We start from the raw sequence: 19,071 nt of genomic DNA on the forward strand, positions 1-19,071 counted from the left end.
CCGGAAGCGCAACGCTAATATAAAAAAAATAAAAATTTTAGTTTACTTTTAATAAAATTCGCTTTTGTAAAAATACGTTTTAAATATTCGAAAATATAAAAAGAAAAACAAAAATATAAGTATTTTTAAGATTTTATTAAATATCTGAGTTTTATAAAGTTTCTTTATTTTTATATAAGTTTTATTTAAGTATTTTGTTTTCATTTAAAACATAAAAAGAAAAAAAAATTTAATATATATAAATCTATTTTTAAGATATTTTTAAAATTATAAAGTAGTTCTATTTTTATTTAAGTTTTTAAATATAAGTTTTTATTATACAAATATTTTGATATAAAACAGAAAATATAAAAGCAGAAAATAAAAAATAAAAAAATCGCGTCGAATTTTATTTAACCTGTCATCTGAAAATTTGAACCCCGCGACTCGCGGAGTTTTCTGCTTCTGGCAACGCAACTCGCGGAGCCGTCTGACACGAACCTGGTCCAGCAATTAATTCGATTTAGGTTTTAATTATTTATTATTATTATTATTAAACCTAATTAGGTTTTATATATAATATTATTTAGTTTAAGTTTTTAATTAATTTATAATATTAAATTTAATTAGTTTTATTTATATATTTAAATTAATAGTTTTATTAAATAAATAATATAAAAATAATATTTTTATAAAAATTGTACTTTTTACAACTTTTTGTATATTTTTATATTTTGTCCCTTTTTAATTGTTTTAGCGTAATATTTGTATTTTTAGCTCATGGTTAGTTTTAAACTTAGTTTTTGCCATAGTTATTTTTACTTCTAGATTTTTAGGCTTTGCCGTAGAATTCCTTAAGTGCTTTTTCTTTAGACTAAGATTTAGGTACTTTAGAATTTTGCGACGCCTTTTTAAGTTTTAGTTTCTTTTTAAGTTATTTCCATTTGGGATTTAGTTTTTCCTGTAAGCTTTAATATTTTTAGACGACTTTTACCTATGTATCAATTATCATTCCAATTAGTAATCTCAATTTGCGATTATAATTTTAAGTTAGTTGTAGTAATAAGGTTAGGTTAGTCAAGTGTTTTTAAGTTTTATAAGTTTCTTTTATTTTTCCGTCGCCTTTTATCTTTCTTTCTTATTTTTCTTTTTCGATCTTTTTCCGACGAACTCTTTTTCTTTCTTATTTCTCGCTATTCTAGTTTTAGGACATAGATTTTTATTCTACTTCTTATCTAAATTTCTTAAAATTACGAAAATTCATTTTAAGTGGTTAAATTAATAGACATCAAAATTTTCTGGTTCGTAGTAATAGTTGGATTTGTACGTGGACCGGGTTATTGGAGCCAAACAGTCCTCAATTATATTGAGACCAAACGAATCCTGCCCCTCTGCTGCATCTTTTGGCTATTCGAAACGTGGGCAAAATTAGAAAAGTCTATTGATTGGATAACTTATTATAATTTTTATTTCTTTTTAAAAACTAATAGGATATTCAGTGAATGCACCGAGCAAGACGTTCACCACCTTTTGTACGTTCACCACCTGTAACTAGATCAAGACATTTAGCAAATATTACTGCCGTTGATTTTTCTTTAGAATCGTCATCCAGTCGACCAAGTACTCCAGTTCAATTTTCCGATAATCCATTTTTTGAACCCGACCTCACAATTGAGAATCCGTTGATATTCAGGAACGATTCGTAGATCTTGAACCATTAAACTTTCCTCCGGAACCACCAATCATTCAAACAGAGATTGTTGAGGAACGAACCATTAAATCAGAATCCTCTAGTGATTCCGATTCAACAAATTCAATTATGGAGAATCTGGAACCTTTAAGTATGGAAGACCGAATGAGAGCTAAACGCACTGGCCAAGGTCACGCAATTACTCATCCAGACATTAATGCGCCAGATTATGAAATCAAAGGACAAATTCTACACATGGTGACTAATCAATGCCAATTTAGTGGTGCGCCGAAGGAAGATCCAAATGAACATCTACGTACCTTTAATAGGATCTGCACACTATTTAAAATCCGAGAAGTTGAGGATGAACAGATATATCTCATGTTATTTCCCTGGACTTTAAAGGGAGAAGCCAAAGATTGGTTGGAGTCGTTACCTGAAGGGGCGATTGATACATGGGACGTTTTAGTTGAAAATTTTCTTAAACAATTCTTTCCTGCATCTAAAGCCGTAAGACTTCAAGGAGAAATTGTTACGTTTACACAGAAGCCAAATGAAACTCTATATGAGGCGTGGAAAAGATTTGGAAAGTTATTAAGAGGATGTCCGCAACATGGTTTAGACACCTGTCAAATAGTACAAATATTCTACCAAGGATGCGACATCACTACAAGGAAAGACATAGATATAGCAGCTGGTGGTTCTATTATGAAGAAAACTGAAACTGATGCTTACAAAATTATTGATAACATTGCTTCCCACTCACACGAATGGCACCAAGAAAAAGATATCGTTAGATCATCTAAAGCAGCTAGAGCCGATTCTAGCCATGACTTAGATTCCATTTCCGCAAAGATAGATGTTGTGGAGAGACGAATGGAAAAGATGACTAAAGATATTCACTCAATACGAATTAGTTGTGAGCAGTGTGGAGGACCACATTTGACAAAAGATTGTCTCAGTATTGAATTAACAATGGAACAAAGAGAGAATATTTCATACATAAACCAAAGGCCTGGAAATAATTATCAGAATAATTATCAACCGCCAAGACCGATTTACAATCAAAACTAGAATTATAACCGAAATATTCCATACAACAACCAACAAGGTCCTAGCAATCAACAAGTATCCAATAATAATTACAATCAGCAAAGACCTAATTTTCAAAACAAACTACCACAACAAACCGATGATAAAAAGCCGAATTTAGAAGATATGATGATGAAGCTAGTTGAAACTCAAACGCAGTTTTTCACATCTCAGAAACAAACTAATGAACAAAATGCTCAAGCATTTAGAAATCAACAAGCTTCTATTCAAAATCTGGAACAAGAAGTAAGTAACCTAGCAAGGTTAATAGGCGAAAGAAAACCGGGAAGTCTACCTAGTGATACAAATGCTAACCCCCGGAATGAAACAGCTAAAGCCATTACCACAAGAAGTGGCACAACACTTAAACCACCTGAAATACCTGTAACTTCTGATGAAGCTATTCCTACTCCACAAGAACCACAACCTGATCAAGATAAGGAAAAAGAGCCGGTAGTTGAAAAGGTTAATGAAGATAACACAGTTAAGGCTAAACCTTATGTTAAACCATACCAACCACCACTTCCTTACCCGAGTAAAATGAAGAAAGAGAAACTTGAAGCCGAGCAATCCAAATTCTTGGATATGTTTAAACAGATAAATGTAAATCTTCCTTTCATTGATGTGATTTCAGGAATGCCTAGATATGCTAAATTCTTGAAAGATCTAATCTCAAATAGAAAGAAAATGGAAGAACTCTCGGCTGTTACCATGAATGCTAATTGTTCAGCAGTGCTGTTGAATAAGATACCGGAAAAACTATCTGATCCAGGAAGTTTCACAATTCCATGTTTTCTGGGTAGTCTTAGTTCAATAGAAGCATTGGCAGACTTAGGTGCTAGTATAAATCTAATGCCATATTCACTATACGCTAAACTAGACCTTGGAGAATTGAAACCAACCAGAATAAGCATACAACTAGCCGATAGATCAATAAAATATCCTAGAGGGATAATGGAAAACATGCTAGTTAAAGTTGGTACTTTAGTATTTCCAGTAGATTTTGTTGTTCTGGACATGGAAGAAGATTCTCAAGTTCCTCTCATATTAGGAAGACCATTCTTAAACACGGCTAAAGCAATGATAGACGTGTTCGGTAAGAAATTGACCCTAAGTATAGAGGATGAGAGTGTTACCTTTTCAGTTGATAGAGCAATGCAACAACCGCAATCTGCAGATGATACATGTTATTATATTCAAACTATAGATGCACATGCAGAATTATTAGAAGAATTTCCAGAATTACAAGGAACAGGAGAATGTTCTTTAGGAGAAGGTAATGAACCAATTGATGAAGCTGAAATATTAGCTACACTTATAGCTAATGGATATGAACCAACAACAGAAGAAATCCAAATGCTAAAAGAAGAAGACAGATATCGATATAAATCATCCATAGAAGAACCTCCGAAATTAGAGTTAAAGCCACTTCCAAACCATTTGGAATACGCTTATTTACATGGTGAATCTGAATTACCTGTAATAATATCGTCTTTTCTTACTGAAAATGAGAAATCACAACTCATTTCTGTGTTGAAAGCTCATAAACCAGCCATTGCATGGAAGATTCATGATATTAAAGGAATAAGTCCTTCGTATTGCACACATAAAATCCTTATGGAAGAAGGTCATAAAAAGTATGTGCAACGCCAACAAAGACTAAATCCTAATATGCAAGATGTAGTTAAGAAAGAAATTATTAAACTGCTAGATGCAGGTCTAATTTATCCAATCTCTGATAGTTCATGGGTAAGCCCAGTTCAATGCGTGCCTAAGAAGGGTGGCATGACTGTCATTACAAATGAGAAAAATGAGCTTATTCCTACTAGGACTGTAACAGGATGGCGTGTATGTATTGATTATAGAAAATTAAATGACGCCACCAGAAAAGATCACTTTCCCTTACCTTTCATAGATCAAATGTTGGAAAGATTAGCCGGAAATAGTTACTATTGTTTTCTAGATGGATTTTCCGGATATTTTCAAATTCCAATAGCACCCGAAGATCAAGAGAAAACCACATTCATGTGCCCTTATGGTACTTTTGCTTACAAACGCATGCCATTTGGACTTTGCAATGCCCCTGCAACCTTTCAAAGGTGTATGATGGCGATTTTTCATGACATGATAGAAGAATGCATGGAAGTTTTCATGGATGACTTTTCAGTCTTCGGTGATACATTTGAATCATGTCTAGCTAATCTAGAACGAATGCTTATTAGATGCGAACAATCAAATCTAGTACTTAATTGGGAGAAATGCCATTTCATGGTTAAAGAAGGCATCGTTCTTGGACATAAAATTTCAAAAGAAGGAATTGAAGTGGATAGAGCTAAAGTAGATGTAATTGCTAAACTTCCACATCCCACAAATGTTAGAGGAGTTAGGAGTTTTCTAGGGCATGCCGGTTTTTACCGACATTTCATAAAAGATTTTTCTAAAATTGCCACTCCTATGAATAAACTCCTAGAAAAGGATGCTCCATTCATCTTTTCAGATGAGTGTATCAAATCTTTTAATATTCTTAAAGAGAAACTCACTAATGCACCGATCATGATAACACCAAATTGGAATCTACCATTTGAACTAATGTGCGATGCAAGTGATTTTGCAATGGGAGCCGTTTTAGGACAAAGGATTGAAAAACGATTTCAACCTATATATTATGCTAGTAAGACATTACAAGGAGCACAAACGAACTATACAACTACTGAAAAAGAACTCCTTGCTATTGTCTTTGCTTTTGACAAATTTCGATCATATCTCGTTCTAGCAAAAACGGTGGTCTATACCGACCATTCTGCTCTTAGATACCTATTTTCAAAACAAGATGCTAAACCAAGATTAATCCGTTGGATCTTACTGTTACAAGAGTTTGATATTGAAATCCGAGATAAAAGAGGAGCAGAAAATCTCGCCGCTGATCATCTTTCTCGTCTTGAAAATCCTGAGTTAGAAGTTCTAAATGAATCGGCCATACAAGACAACTTTCCTGATGAATATCTATTGAAGATAGATTATAAAGAAATTCCATGGTTTGCAGACTATGCAAACTACTTAGTTTGTGGATTCCTTGAAAAAGGATTATCGTACCAAAAACGAAAAAAATTCTTCAGTGATATAAAACACTATTTTTGGGAAGATCCACACCTGTTTAAAAGTTGTCCAGATGGAATAATACGCCGATGTGTATTTGGAGATGAAGCTAGTAAAATTTTAAACCATTGTCACACAGGACCAAAAGGAGGGCATTATGGGCCTCAACTAACAGCAAGAAAAGTTTATGATGCTGGATTCTATTGGCCTACAATTTACAAAGACGCACACCTTCTTTGCAAATCCTGTGATGCTTGTCAAAGGGCCGGAAAAATAAGTCAACGTGATGAAATGCCACAAAATGTCATCCAAGTATGTGAAGTATTTGACATTTGGGGTATTGACTTTATGGGTCCATTTCCAAAATCTCATAATAATCTATATATACTCGTAGCCATTGATTATGTATCTAAATGGGCGAAAGCACAAGCTCTCCCAACTAACGATGCACGAGTTGTAGTCAACTTTTTAAAACGTCTTTTTGCAAGGTTTGGAACACCGAAAGCTTTAATAAGTGATCGGGGTACTCATTTCTGTAATAATCAACTTGAGAAAGTTCTTAAAAGATATGGAGTAACTCATAAAATCTCCACCGCATATCATCCACAAACAAGTGGACAAGTTGAAAATACCAACCGAGCTTTAAAACGTATTCTAGAGAAAACCGTAGGATCAAATCCGAAGGAATGGTCCATTAAATTGGAGGATGCACTCTGGGCTTTTAGAACAGCCTACAAAACTCCAATTGGAACCACACCTTTTAGACTTGTTTATGGAAAAGCATGTCATCTTCCAGTAGAAATTGAACACAAAGCATTTTGGGCTTTGAAGACATGTAATCTTGATTTACATGAAGCCGGACGTCTACGATTAAGTCAACTAAACGAATTAGAAGAATTAAGACATGAAGCATACGAAAATTCATTAATCTATAAAGAAAGAACGAAGAAATGGCATGATAAAAGAATCAGAAGTTCAAAAGAATTTAAAGAAGGAGACAGAGTTGTTCTTTTCAATTCACGATTCAAGCTATTTCTTGGAAAATTGAAGTCAAGATGGTCTGGACCATTCATAGTCAAAAGAGTTTTCCCATACGGAATGATAGAATTAATAAATTCAAATGGAATTGAATTTAAAGTTAATGGTCACAGAATTAAACATTACATACATGGTCCGATGGAAGTTGACAATGAAGTTAATCACAATTTCGATACCACAGCTAACTAAGTGTAGGGAGAATCAAGTCTTTAAAGGGGTTTATGTATTTCTGTTAGAGTTAGATTGTCTGTTTTCGTGTAGTTCTCGAAAATGGAACCCGAATGGTCTTTCCCTAGCAGACCCTAAAGAACTAGTCTTCTCCCCCCATTCTGAATTTTTATTTTTTTTAGGTTTTTACAAAATGAAGACTGCCTGTGAACTAAACCATGGTCTAATGCTACACGCTTTGATCACTAAACGTAATAATGACACACTTCCGAGTGAAATAGTATCAGTAATCAGAGAAAGAATGGACGGAGTTAGAAAAGAATCCAGATGCGAAGATAATAAGTTACAATTTGGTAAAGGAAAATCAAAATCCGCAGCGAAAAGAAGAGCACGACACCTAGAAAGATGTCACAAATGCGGAAAATGGTCACATGGAGGTAAATGTTCAAATAATCAAACCTATTCAAAATACTGAATTTGTTACTTTATGCAGAGACGGACCGTTCATATGTTTAGAAGAAAAGACACTGAATGCTCGAGGTTACGCCTATGTAGCCATGAAAAACCAATTAAACCGACTATCTTATGAATGGGATAGATCATATAACTAAGAATACTATCTCACAGGTAAGTCTGTACCGTTTTTATTTATTTATTTTTTATTTTTAACCTTTCGATAATAAACGCTAATTTGTTCGCTATAAAGTATTAAATTGGTATTGAATAAAATTAGGTTTGGCGACCGAAATTATTGATATCATTCAAAAATTTATTACATCACTGCGAAATTTAACGTTTATTCTTAAGGTATAAATATCTTTAATCAATCAACCCAAAATATTTCAAAAATTCGTCATGAGTTAAATTAGGTCTTGGAACCGAAATTACTTTACCGAAAAGAGGGGCGTATATTTTTGATAATATTTGATTGATTAAATTGGGATAAAAAGCCAAAAAGATTTTTAATTTTATTTTTACCATGTTTTTAAAATTAATATTTAAATCTTAAATTAATATTGTAAACTTTGTAAAAACAATATTTTTAAAATTGTAAATATTTGAAAAATTAATATAAGTTTGGTGTGAATTTATAATATGAATTTTTAAATTAAGTTTGGTGTGAATTTTTAATTTTTAAAATATGAATTTTTAATTTTATGCATTTCAAATTTTAAAGTTTGGTGTGAATTTTTAATATTAATTTTGAATTTTATATTTAAATTGTGTGAATTTAAAAACAAAAATTTACTTTATCTCATTAAGTTAAAAATATGATTTTTAAAATTCGTCGTAAGTTGAAGACTAGGTCGTTGAACCGAAATTGCTTTACCCGAGGGAGGGACGAGAACTTTTATTATCATTATTTTTAATCTTATTGAATTAAAGTATGCCAAAAAAATTAAAAAACCCAAAAATCTTAACTTTTAAAACAATCGCTACAAAAAGACAAATTTTAAAATTTTGTTGAAGGACGGACTAGGACATCAATCCGAAACGACCTCGTCCTAAATAACAAGGGAAACAAAATTTTAAAAGTAATTACTTAATTGTTTTAATTAGTATAAGATGTTAAAAAAAAAAAAAAAAAAAAACTCAGCGAGTCGCGGAGTTTGAAGGGTCCAAACACCGCGACTCGCGGGAGGACCAAAACTCAGAAAAAAATAAAAATGCAAGAACTGATCAGTCCACACCACAAAAACAGAAAATACAGCGAAATACTGCCGAAAAAACTCGAAAAAACACCCCCAAAATCACAATTTTTAACCGTTAATCATCAAATATTTTACTAAAATCATGTTGAGAAGGATGCTATCATGGAATTACTCAAGAAAAACGGTAAATTTCTACACCTAAACACCATTTAATCCGAAAATTAGTGTTCTTGAGCAATTTTTTCCCCAATTTGATTTTGATGCTTTTTAGTGTAATTATGCTTAAATTGGTTATGTATTATGCTTGTATAACCTAGATTGATACTATTTAACATGATTAGAAGCCTTAAACTTCAAATTTTGAGTAATCTAGGGTTTGTGTTCTTGAGCAAATTTGGGGCTTTTTGATATAAACAGGTTATGGCCGATTTTTGTCATGAATTGTTGCTAAATTAAGTAGTGTAATATGTTTAGGTAGTTAAATGATCCAAACTTTGAGCCTAAACATGATTTTGAGAATTAAAGTGGACTTTTTCAAGTTCAAAATTCATGAACTTGATTTTTGAGAGATAATGCCATTTGAAACTTGTTTAATTGCTAGTAATGATTATTTTGACATATTATTTGAGTTGAATGCTTATGAACTTGGCGAACATTTTCGTATATGCTTATTTGAAAAAGTGTAGATTTGATAAAAATGTGAAAATGAGCTTAAGTTTGATATAAATTGATCATGTCATTGTAATTATTTTGATTGATAATTTTGCTGACACTAATGCATATTTGGATGCACAAAAATTGTGTTTGATGTGTTTTGCAGACTGAAAGGGGTGAATCTTCATCCCAAGCTCGCAATGCTCCTGCTGAGAATGCGGAACAACAGGAGGTGGATAACTACTACAAGCAAGATATACCTCATCCAGTCATGACATTTTTTGATATGCACTTGGAAGATTTGTATCCGAACTTGAGATTTGACAGACTTTGGATAGATTATCCAAAGTATCAAAGGGGTTTGCATACTCTTCATTCTAAAGTTGTTGAGGTACCTAGGGTCATAGAATGGGGACCATTAGAAGCTGTAGAATTGGCCGGGCCAATTAGGGAATTACTTGCACAGAGGTATGGTAATTCTACTTTTGACGACTGGGTACGTTTATTCACCATGCGTAGACCTGTATATAAAGTATGGTGTGAAGAATTGTTGTGTAGTATAGAATTAAATGATCGGGTAGCTAGTTTAACCGATCGATCTTTTTTAGATTTTTGTTAGGAGGTTCGATGCGCCACATGTCTTTACTAGACATGGCTCAGGCTTTACGTATATATACGCCTGAGGAGTTAGCATCTGCCGATTGTAGAGGGTTGATACTAAATGGTAGAAAGATAGATGAAAATTTTGATACACACGGTGTATGGAGTCATATGACAAGCCATCACCGATTCAAAGGGGAAAATTACTCTTATTTGGATATAGATAGAGCTGAATTAAGAGTGATTTATAGGTTTTTAGCTAATTTGATTACACAAAGAGGTAAGAACAATGAAAAGGTAAATGAACAGGATTTGTTTTACCATATGTGTATTCGAGACCCACAAAGCGCTGTAAGTATACCTTATTGTGTGGGTTATTATTTATCAGCTATGGTTAGGGGGATGAGACCGCATAGCATAATAGGAGGTGGTATTTTTATTACTTTGATTGCTGAATATCTCGGTGTGGATATAAGTCGGGGGGGATTATTAGTCGAAGAACCAGAACCCCGCGATACTATAGGTTTAAATGTATACCATGGTGCGAAAGTTTTGAAGAGGCGAAATAACGCCGCAGTACAATACCATGGTAGACATCCACAGGTTGAGAGAAACCAACAGCAAGGTAATGTAGGAGGGGGAAATGAAATGCAAAAAATGCAAAGGTTTATAGCTTCACAGGAGTACGAAAATGCTAGACAGAGAGCATTTGAAGATTGGCAACTTCATCAAAACCAAATCATAGCTCATTGCCAACATATAGGTAGAAACTATATTCCTAAGCCAAAACCCATATTCCCTCCCTGGTCTATAGAGATGCAACCACCATATCCTACGTATAACCCTGCCGAAGCATTTTATAGCACCTATGGTTATGCTTGGAACCCCTATTGGTATCAGTATCATCCCTAGTCTACTTAGTTTTATTTATTTTGTAATTTGTAATGTTGATACGTTTAATACTTATTTAATATTGTAATAGTTTTTATAAATTTCTAACTTTTATTCTTAGATTTTAATAATTTTTGAATGTGGGGTAATATACCAAACTTCAAAAATATGTATATATGTTTGCAGTTTATCTTATGTACACAACAGGGTAAAACAACGCATTTTCAAAGACTGGCATTAAGTTCAGCAAAAGCAACTAATTTTGACGACAAGATGCAAAATATATGTGAAATAACAACAAGACGGAATGAACAAATGATGTGCACCATTTATCATTCAGCAAACAAACGCCAATATATTTGGAAACTTTGGTAAAAATTTAATCATTTTCACACAAATCACCCTCAATAATTTAAATTGTTACTGATTTCTTGCAAATGAGGGCATTGCAAGATCTTAAGTGTGGGAAGGGGTTAAATTCTTTCGGATTTTATATTTTTTATCTTAAACACTTGGTTACCATTAAAAATACTAGTAAAGCAGTAGTTGTGTTAGAATCTAGTGCTCTCTGATAATAAAGAACAGCCATAGTCTTATATACTGACTACCCAATTCTAGTAAAATTTTTCAAAATTTTCAATTAAATGAACTCAAAATCATGTTTATACATATTTATGAACGATAAAACTAGGTTTTAACACCGAAATTATTGTTACCTCGGAAAGGACATAAATTGAGAAACAAACCAAAATGTTAAAATTCATTTAAAATTGAATAGAGGACGATAAAAAGGAAACTAAAAGCCAAGTATGGGAAAATTCTCCAAGTTATTCAAAACATATATCACATATTTTTGTACAAATAACTGAAAATACTTTTGTTTTGGACTAAACTAAAATTTTTTACCTGATTTACTTTAAGAAAGATGGATCTACACGATGAATCAATTCCATCATTAAAAGGAAGTAAAGTCTTCTGAAAAAGACACGCGCTTCTTGATTTAGGTCATGAAGTTGTCGTCCAGACCAGCTGTAGGTTGACGAAAAATCTAGAAAAGTCATCACTAAAATCAGCAGGAAATCCACGGACCTCAGCATCAAACAGGGTCGCCAAGTGGTCAGATTTATCCTAACCATGAGAAGGATTTATCTCGTACAATGGGGGGGACACCGTGCAAATTAGCTTGATAAGACTAATGAATCAGATCCCCAGAAAGGATAATCTCCTTAAAGATTAAAAATCAGCTTTTAAGACTGATATTACTCAATCCTTGAGATTGACCTTAAAGATTGAGAATTCAAACTCATGGAATTCAATGATATCTAAACTCGAGCTTGAACGAGAAAATATTTTGATCAAAATTACAAACCGATTTGTTTTCTGAAAACCCTATTCTCAATGCGTTCATTACCATTGAACGTAAAATCCTAGGAATTCACCTGGAATTCATTAGGTCACCTGAACCAAATCGGGTGTCAAGGGTTAGAACGGTGGTTGCATAGCATGGTCAAAGACAGGACCTTGTGCCAGACCGAAAAATCATAAGGGTGAGCTTTACTATTGCTCCTACCAAGGATAGTAATTGCGTCCGACACGTTATAGACCATAATTAAAAGCATGTCAGGGGACATTGCCTTAACAGTTGCTTGTTCAACGCTTTCCTTTACAACCGGACGGTAGTTTACCGAAAGGTAATATACGGGACAAGTAAACTGGACGTGTTGCTTTCCAAATACAAGGTTAGCAAGTGGGTGACACAAAACCGCAAGTTTTGAGCTAAAATTTTCAAATCTGAAACCCACCAAACCCACAAAAATATTTTGTAAACACCGGTAAAGGGTTATTCCGGAAAACTTATCTAGGGTAAAAGCTAGATTTAATTTTCAAAAAGATCAAATATTTTCATAAAGATCCAATTTCCTTAATGGATCTAAATTTTTATAGTCATGTGGAACTGTAAACCATATCGTTACTACCATTGTTTATACCGCCGTATAGAAATCACTGATGTACAAAGTGTGAAGAATAAAGAAGTGATTCTAGTATTTCAAGATGATATTGCTTGAGGACAAGCAACGCTTAAGTGTGGGAATATTTGATAATGCTAAAAACGAACATATATTTCATAGCATTATTCCTCAAGAAAGACAAGCTTTTAGTTGCAATTGTTCTATTTAAAAGTGATATTCATTTAAATAATAAAAGGTGAAGACAAAAGACAGATTCGACGAATTGAAGACGCAAACGACCAAAAAGCTCAAAAGTACAAAATACAATCAAAGAGGTTCCAATTATTGATAAGAAACGTCTCGAAATTACAAGAGTACAAGATTCAAAACGCAAAGTACAAGATATTAAATTGTACGCAAGGACGTTCGAAAATCCGGAACTGGGACCAGAGTCAACTCTCAACGCTCGCCGCAATGGACTAAAAATTACAAGTCAACTATGCACATAAATATAATATAATATTTAAATAATTCTTATAATTATTTATATATTATAATAAATAATAAAAATCCGTCGGCAAGAAAGACTCCAAAGTTTGTGAGATGTAATTTCAAACTCCGCGACTCGCGGAGTTTGAAGGCAAAAATTGCCTCGAGTCGCGGAGTATACCTGAACCCAATTCCCTATAAAGCCAACCGATTTCTGATCATTTTTACACATTCATATATCCACCTCTCTATCTATATCGAATATATTTATATTTATATTTTAATTTTAATTTTAATTTTAATCCTAATAATAAGGGTATGTTAGCGAATATTGTAAGGGTGTAAGTCGAAATTCCGTCCGTGTAACGCTACGCTATTTTTAATCATTGTAAGTTATGTTCAACCTTTTTACATTAATGTCTCGTAGCTAAGTTATTATTATGCTTATTTAATCCGAAGTAATCATGATGTTGGGCTAATTACTAAAATTGGGTAATTGGGTTTTGTACCATAATTGGGGTTTGGACAAAAGAACGACACTTGTGGAAATTAGACTATGGGCTATTAATGGGCTTTATATTTGTTTAACTAAATGATAGTTTGTTAATGTTAATATAAAGATTTACAATTGGGCGTCCATATAAATTACCATATACACTCAATCGGACACGATGGGCGGGGTATTTATATGTACGAATAATCGTTCATTTAACCGGACACGGGAATGGATTAATAGCCACTAGAATAATTAAAACAGGGGTGAAATTATGTACAAGGACACTTGGTATAATGGAAAACAAAATATTAAAACCTTGGGTTACACTCAGTCGACATCCTGGTGTAATTATTAAACAAAGTATTAAAATCTTGTCACGGTTTAAGTCCCCAATTAGTTGGAATATTTAACTTCGGGTATAAGGATAATTTGACGAGGATACTCGCACTTTATATTTATGACTGATGGACTGTTATGGACAAAAACCAGACGGACATATTAAATAACCCAGGACAAAGGACAATTAACCCATGGGCATAAAACTAAAATCAACACGTCAAACATCATGATTACGGAAGTTTAAATAAGCATAATTCTTTTATTTCATATTTAATTTCCTTTATTTTATATTTAATTGCACTTCTAATTATCGCATTTTTATTGTTATTGTATTTAATTGCACTTTTAATTATCGTACTTTTTAATTATCGCAAGTTTATTTTATCGCACTTTTATTATTCGCAATTTCATTATCGTTATTTACTTTACGCTTTAATTTTAGTCTTGTATTTATTTTTAATATTTTACATTTGGTTTTAACTGCGACTAAAGTTTTAAAATCGACAAACCGGTCATTAAACGGTAAAAACCCCCTTTATAATAATAATAATATTACTTATATATATATTTGTATTTTTATAAAAGTAAACTAATATAGCGTTAAGCTTTGTTTAAAGATTTTCCCTGTGAAACGAACCGGACTTACTAAAAACTACACTATTGTACGATTAGGTACACTGCCTATAAGTGTTGTAGCAAGGTTTAAGTATATCCATTCTCTAAATAAATAAATATCTTGTGTAAAATTGTATCGTATTTAATAGTATTTCCTGCTAAAATTAATAGCTATTTTATATGCACCTCGCACGACATCAATGCAACAGCGGAAGCTCTTAGTATTCACCTGAGAATAAACATGCTTTAAACGTCAACAAAAATGTTGGTGAGTTATAGGTTTAACCTATATATATCAAATCGTAACAATAGACCACAAGATTTCATATTTCAATACACATCCCATACATAGAGATAAAAATCATTCATATGGTGAACACCTGGTAACCGACATTAACAAGATGCATATATATAAGAATATCCCCATCATTCCGGGACACCTTTCGGATATGATATAAATTTCGAAGTACTAAAGCATCCGGTACTTTGGATGGGGTTTGTTAGGCCCAATAGATCTATCTTTAGGATTCGCGTCAATTAGGGTGTCTGTTCCCTAATTCTTAGATTACCAGACTTAATAAAAAGGGGCATATTCGATTTCGATAATTCAACCATAGAATGTAGTTTCACGTACTTGTGTCTATTTTGTAAATCATTTATAAAACATGCATGTATTCTCATCCCAAAAATATTAGATTTTAAAAGTGGGACTATAACTCACTTTCACAGATTTTTACTTCGTCGGGAAGTAAGACTTGGCCACTGGTTGATTCACGAACCTATAACAATATATACATATATATCAAAGTATGTTTAAAATATATTTACAACACTTTTAATATATTTTGATGTTTTAAGTTTATTAAGTCAGTTGTCCTCGTTAGTAACCTACAACTAGTTGTCCACAGTTAGATGTACAGAAATAAATCGATAAATATTATCTTGAATCAATCCACGACCCAGTGTATACGTATCTCAGTATTGATTACAACTCAAACTATATATATTTTGGAATCAACCTCAACCCTATATAGCTAACTCCAACATTCACATATAGAGTGTCTATGGTTGTTCCGAAATATATATAGATGTGTCGACATGATAGGTCGAAACATTGTATACGTGTCTATGGTATCTCAAGATTACATAATATACAATACAAGTTGATTAAGTTATGGTTGGAATAGATTTGTTACCAATTTTCACGTAGCTAAAATGAGAAAAATTATCCAATCTTGTTTTACCCATAACTTCTTCATTTTAAATCCATTTTGAGTGAATCAAATTGCTATGGTTTCATATTGAACTCTATTTTATGAATGTAAACAGAAAATTATAGGTTTATAGTCAGAAAAATAAGTTACAAGTCGTTTTTGTAAAGGTAGTCATTTCCATCGAAAGAACGACGTCTAGATGACCATTTTAGAAAACATACTTCCACTTTGAGTTTAACCATAATTTTTGGATATAGTTTCATGTTCATAATAAAAATAATTTTCTCAGAATAACAACTTTTAAATCAAAGTTTATCATAGTTTTTAATTAACTAACCCAAAACAGCCCGCGGTGTTACTACGACGACGTAAATCCGGTCTTACGGTGTTTTTCGTGTTTACAGGTTTTAAATCATTAAGTTAGCATATCATATAGATATAGAACATGTGTGTAGTTAATTTTAAAAGTCAAGTTAGAAGGATTAACTTTTGTTTGCGAACAAGTTTAGAATTAACTAAACTATGTTCTAGTGATTACGAGTTTAAACCTTCGAATAAGATAGTTTTATATATATGAATCGAATGATGTTATGAGCATCATTACTACCTCAAGTTTAGTAGGTAAACCTACTGGAAGTGACAAGAAATGATCTAGCTTCAAAGGATCTTGGATGGCTTGAAAGTTCTTGAAGTAGGATCATGACACAAAAATAAGTTCAAGTAAGATTTTTACTCGAATTAAGATAGTTTATAGTTATAGAAATTGAATCAAAGTTTGAATATGAATATTACCTTGAATAAGAAAGATAACCTACTGTATATAACAAAGGTTTCTTGATCTTAGATGATTACTTGGAATGGATTAGAAAGCTTGGAAGTAAATTAGTAAACTTGAAGGGATTTTTGAAGTGTTCTTGAAGTGTTCTTCCTATGATGATTATAGCTTAATTCTTGAAGTGATTTTTGATGAAGATGATGATTAACTACTGGAAAAATACGTTCATAATAGTGTGTGTGTGTGTGTTGAGAGAGAATTAGAAAGAGAATTGGAAGTGAAATGGAGTGAATGATGAGTGGTAATTGGTGAGTGGTGAGTGGGGTTAAAAGGAGTTCTAGTTAGTTGACTAGCTCATGGTAGAAGTTAAAATTGATTAGTCATACATGACATAATCAAGAGTGGAATCCCATGCTAGTTCCTATTGGTATATACTCATAGTAAGTACGTTTTGAAGCTGTGTATAATACGGGTAAGAATACGACTAGAATTCTTGATGAAAGAAAAGAATGGAAAAGTAACTGTAACCATTTTCGTTAAGTATGAGTGTTTTGATATATGTTTTGAAGTCTTCCAAAAGTATTTTAATACATCTAAATACACTACATGTATATACATTTTAACTGAGTCGTTAAGTCATCGTTAGCCGTTACATGTAAGTGTTGTTTTGAAACCTTTAAGTTAACGATCTCAATTAATGTTGTTAACCCATTATTTATTATATCTAATGAGATGTTAAATTATTATATTATCATGATATTATGATATATTAATATATCTTAATATGATATATATACATTTAAATGTCGTTACAACGATAATCGTTACATATATGTCTCGTTTCGAAATCCTTAAGTTAGTAGTCTTGTTTATATGTATATAACTCATTGTTAATATACTTATGGAGATACTTACTTATCATAATCTCATGTTAACCATATGTATATCCATATATATCGTCATGTCGTTTTTACAAGTTTTAACGTTCGTGAATCGCCGGTCAACTTGGGTGGTCAATTGTCTATATGAAACATATTTCAATTAATCAAGTCTTAACAAGTTTGATTGCTTAACATGTTGGAAACATTTAATCATGTAAATATCAATCTCAATTAATATATATAAACATGGAAAAGTTCGGGTCACTACAATAAAAATCATTCATATGGTGAACACCTGGTAACCGACATTAACAAGATGCATATATAAGAATATCCCCATCATTCCGGGACACCCTTCGGATATGATATAAATTTTGAAGTACTAAAGCATCCGGTACTTTGGATGGGGTTTGTTAGGCCCAATAGATCTATCTTTAGGATTCGCGTCAATTAGGGTGTCTGTTCCCTAATTCTTAGATTACCAGACTTAATAAAAAGGGGCATATTCGATTTTGATAATTCAACCATAGAATGTAGTTTCACGTACTTGTGTCTATTTTGTAAATCATTTATAAAACCTGCATGTATTCTCATCCCAAAAATATTAGATTTTAAAAGTGGGACTATAACTCACTTTCGCAGATTTTTACTTCGTCGGGAAGTAAGACTTGGCCACTAGTTGATTCACGAACCTATAACAATATATACATATATATCAAAGTATGTTCAAAATATATTTACAACACCTTTAATATATTTTGATGTTTTAAGTTTATTAAGTCAGCTGTCCTCGTTAGTGACCTACAACTAGTTGTCCACAGTTAGATGTACAGAAATAAATCGATAAATATTATCTTGAATCAATCCACGACCCAGTGTATACGTATCTCAGTATTGATCACAACTCAAACTATATATATTTTGGAATCAACCTCAACCCTGTATAGCTACCTCTAACATTCACATATAGAGTGTCTATAGTTATTCCGAAATATATATAGATGTGTCGACATGATAGGTCAAAACATTGTATACGTGTCTATGGTATCTCAAGATTACATAATATACAATACAATTTGATTAAGTTATGGTTGGAATAGATTTGTTACCAATTTTCACGTAGCTAAAGTGAGAAAAATTATCCAATCTTGTTTTACCCATAACTTCTTCATTTTAAATCTGTTTTGAGTGAATCAAATTGCTATGGTTTCATATTGAATTCTATTTTATGAATCTAAAAAGAAAAAGTATAGGTTTATAGTCGGAAAAATAAGTTACAAGTCGTTTTTGTAAAGGTAGTCATTTCAGTCGAAAGAACGACGTCTAGATGACCATTTTAGAAAACATACTTCCACTTTGAGTTTAACCATAATTTTTGGATATAGTTTCATGTTCATAATAAAAATCATTTTCCCATAATAACAACTTTTAAATCAAATTTTATCATAGTTTT

General features: G+C 32.3%; 1 non-coding gene across 1 annotated transcript; it reads right to left on the reverse strand.

Annotated features, from left to right (window-relative positions):
- Nucleotides 1-2,182: 2,182 nt before the first annotated feature.
- On the reverse strand, nucleotides 2,183-2,289 carry LOC139856624 (small nucleolar RNA R71). Its single transcript, XR_011762094.1, has one exon. It is a non-coding gene; the product is annotated as a small nucleolar RNA R71 (small nucleolar RNA).
- Nucleotides 2,290-19,071: the final 16,782 nt, after the last annotated feature.

Source organism: Rutidosis leptorrhynchoides, chromosome 6, assembly GCF_046630445.1.
Source record: "Rutidosis leptorrhynchoides isolate AG116_Rl617_1_P2 chromosome 6, CSIRO_AGI_Rlap_v1, whole genome shotgun sequence".
NCBI lineage: Eukaryota > Viridiplantae > Streptophyta > Magnoliopsida > Asterales > Asteraceae > Rutidosis > Rutidosis leptorrhynchoides.